Here is a 4,174-nt window from a genome sequence, read left to right on the forward strand (position 1 = left end):
TGGGGCTGGTGGCACTGGAGACTCAGATATTTGGTCAGAGCCTGGGAAAAAGCCCTACCCATCAGTGGCTAGTGGCACTGAAACTTTGGAGTGCCAAGTAGGCTTTTTATGAGTTAAAAAAATTTACTTTATTCATTTCTTTTGTTGTTGATTTTTTGATACACCCTGCTTGAAGTGGTTGTGAGGGGGTTCCAGCAAGCCAGGCAGTGCTGAAGCATTGGAAGGAGAGGAAGTGCCTGCCCCCTCCCCTCATAAAGCTACGGGCACCACCCCATACTTGAGTCTGTTCAAACCATCTTGGCCAAGACCAGGATATCCCCACAGAGTCCAGTTCCATGGGGGAAGGGAGAACAACTCAGAACAGGGACATTCAAGGTGTTAAACACAAGGCAGAATCAGCCTCTGGGCTATGGAGGCACCACCCACTCCACTACTTGGGACTCCACCCTATTGGGGTACAGTCAGGTTGTGCAGGGCTAGGCAGGGACAAGGACTCATACTGCCCTGCACTAGAGATCTTCCCAGGAGGCCTGGGATCAAAACACCAAGGGACAATATGCAGGTACATCAGAGCAAAATCAGTGAGCTCCACAAATAGCAGATCAAAAGTTTTTTTCTTTCTTCTCTCTTATTGCTCTCTTTTCTTTTACTCTATTCCTCTATTCTCTTTCTCTTTTCTTCTTTATATTGATATTTTAAATTTTTATTATTTTGTTTTTTCTCTTTTCTTTTCCTGTAATATATTTTAATGTAATCATTGTTATGTTTTAAAATTATTATTTCATTTAATTTTTGTTTCCTTTTATTCATTTTAAAAATTTATTTATTTTCTTTATTGATTAAGGCATTACATATGTGTCCTTATCCCCCCACAGTCCCATACCTCCCACTAATGCCCTCACCCCCCTAGTGTCTGTGTCCAATGGTTGATCTCTCCCTCTTCCCCCCACCCTCCCCTGCCTTCCCTTTGAGGTTTGACAGTCTGATTGATGCTTCTCTGTTTCTGGATCTGTTTTTGTTCATCAGTTTATGCTGTTCATTATATTCCACAAATGAGTTCTTTTTATTCTTATTCTAGTTCTTTTCTCATCCTTTCTAATTCTTTGGTTTCATGTCTTTTAGTATTATACTTATTTTTTTCTTTTCTTTTTATTTTTGAGTCTACATTGTTATGATTATACTAGAGTCCTGGTGCATGAATTCATGTACAGGTGGTGTCCCAATCCCTGGCCAGCGATTGGGACTGATTGGGGCTGTCTCGTCCAGTCCCATTTGGGAGGGACCATGGGAGGTTGGCTGGCTTCAGGAGGTTGGCTGCTGGAGCACACTGACCACCAGGGGGCATTGAACACCTGCCCCCTGGTGGTCAGTGTGCATTATAGCGATAAGGGTCATTTAGGCTTTTATATGTATAGATTGTTTCATGTGTTGTTTTCAGTTCAGTCTTATTTTGTTCTGTTTTTTGTTTTGTTTGTTTTTTTTCTGTCAGCACCTGTAAAACAGCTAGCACGGCATGTTTGGAGTTGAGCCTGATAGTCAGCAAGTCGGAGAGGAGATCGCACTCATGAATGGGACATCAACAATCAAGTCCAAATTATTAGAGAAAAGCCCAAATAATCCACATGAGGGATATCTTAGAATATCCATCCCAGGACATCAAAGAGCCTGCACCACTGGGACTCACAGAACACTTTTTACTCCCATGATGAATAGAAAGCATAACAGTTCTATCTAATACATAAGAACAAACACAAAGAGACAGCCAAACTGGGAAGACAAAGAAACAACCCCAAAATGAAAAAAAAGGAGGAATCTTCAGAAAAAGAATTAAATGAAATGGAGGCAAGCAACTTATCAGACATAGAATTTAGAATAATGGTTACAAAGATGCTCAAGGAATTCAGTGGAATTATAAGGAACTTAGTGGGAATTACAACAGCATGAAAAAGGAAATAGAAACCAGAAACAAGAACCAGTCAGAAGTGAAGAATACCGTATTTGACACTCAGAATACACAAGAAAAAATTAAAAGTAGGTTGGATGAAGGAGAGGATGGAATCAGTGATTTAAAAGACAAATTAGAAATGAACACCTAATTAGAGTAGCAAATAGAAAAAATAAATTAAAAAGCAGGAAGGTAGCTTAAGAGAACTTTGAGACAACCGAAAATGTAACAACATCTGCATCATAAAACTACCAGGAGAAAAAGAATGTGTGCAAGAAGCAAAAAACATGTTTGAAGAAATAATGATAAAAAAATTCCCAAACCTGGCAAAGGAAAAATTACACAAATCCAGTAGGCACAGAGAGTTCAAATCAAGATGAACTCAAAAGAGACCCACACCTAGACACATAATTAAAATGGCAAACATTAAAGACAAAGAAAGAATCTTAAAGGCATCAAGAGAGAGACAGAAAGTTACCTACAAAAGAGTTCCCATTAGACCAGCCGTGGGCAAACTATGGCCCGCTGGCCAGATCCGGCCCGTTTGAAATGAATAAAACTAAAAAAAAAAAAGACCGTACCCTTTTATGTAATGATGTTTACTTTGAGTTTATATTAGTTCACACAAACACTCCATCCATGCTTTTGTTCCAGCCCTCTGGTCCAGTTTAAGAACCCATTGTGGCCCTTGAGTCAAAAAGTTTGCCCACCCCTGAATTAGACTGTCAACTGATTTCTCAATAAAAACACTTCAGGCCAGAAGGGAGTACTGAAGTATTCAAAGTAATGAAAAGCAAGGGCCTGAATCCCAGACTACTCTATCCAGCAAGGCTATCATTTAAAATTGAAGGTGAAAGAGCTTCTCAGACTAAATAAATAAATAAATAAATAAAATAAAAAGGCTAAACGAGTACATTACAACCAAATCAGCATTGCAAGAAATGTTAAAGGGACTGTTTTAAGAAGTAGAAAACAAGATAGAGGAAAATAGCTGTCCTATATAATAAAAGGCTAATATGCAAATTGAACGACCAGTCGCTATGACGTGCACTGACCACCAGGGGATAGATGCTCAATGCAGGAACTGGCCCCTGGTGGTCAGTGTGCTCCTACAGGGGGAGCACTGCTCAGCCAGAAGCCTGGCTCATGGCTGGTGAGTGCAGTGGCGGGAGCCTCTCCCACCCCCATGGCAGTCGGACATCTCCTGAAGGCTCCTGGACTGTGAGAGGGCACAGGCTGGGCTGAGGGACTCCTCCAACCCACATCTAAGTACATGAAGTTTGTGCACCGGGCCCCTAGTAAAGAAAATAAAAATGGTGATTGCCGGAGTCCATTCATTGTCTTTACTAGCTGAGTTTAGACAGAGACCCCCCAAAAAAGGCTAGTAACCTTTGAAGTTCTAGTAAAAGGTCAGAACTGTGAACTACCCAGTTAATTTAAGTAATAATAGTTGAAGCATCTCCACCTTAGTTCACTTAATTCCTTAGGTGCTTATGTAGATCTTTGCTGATTGTTGTTGATCAGATACTCCTGGAGATCTGTTGATGAGCTAATCAGAAAATTGTCTGCTGATGTGTGTCATTACAACCTCCTTACCCTAAGGGCTACTCCAGATGAATAAAAGCTTGGTGAGACCTGAGCACGGCAGAGGAAGTCTTTCCGGACTTGCCCGCCTGGTCCCCCAGTATTGCAAAATTATCTTGTGTCTCTTTCTTTCATTTGTTGTGCGGCTCTTCTTTCAGATACTGAACCCTACTCCACGCGGAAGGAATCACTCAGCAGGTGATAAAGTAGGTATCTATCACTAAAAATCTTCAATGTAAATGGATTAAATGCTCCAATAAAAAGACACAGGGTAGCTGAAAGGATAAGAAAACATGACTCATATGTATGCTTTCTACAAGAAACCCAAATCAGAACAAAACATTCACATAAACTGAAAGTGAAGGGATGGAAAAAATATTTCATACAAATGGAAAAAAAGAGCTGGAGTAGCAATACTCATATCTGAAAAAGAAAAAGACTTCAAAACAAAGGCCAGAGCAAGAGACAAGGAAGGGCACTACATAGTACTGAAGGGATTGATCCAATAAGAAAATATAACCCTGGTAAACATATATGCACCCAATACAGAAGCAACAAAATATATTTAAAAAACCCTTTTGGACTTTAAATGATAGACTGATAGCCATACAGTCATAGTAGGAGACTTTAAAAAAACCACTGACC

The sequence above is a fragment of the Myotis daubentonii genome, chromosome 2 (assembly GCF_963259705.1).
Source record: "Myotis daubentonii chromosome 2, mMyoDau2.1, whole genome shotgun sequence".
Taxonomy (NCBI): Eukaryota; Metazoa; Chordata; class Mammalia; order Chiroptera; family Vespertilionidae; genus Myotis; species Myotis daubentonii.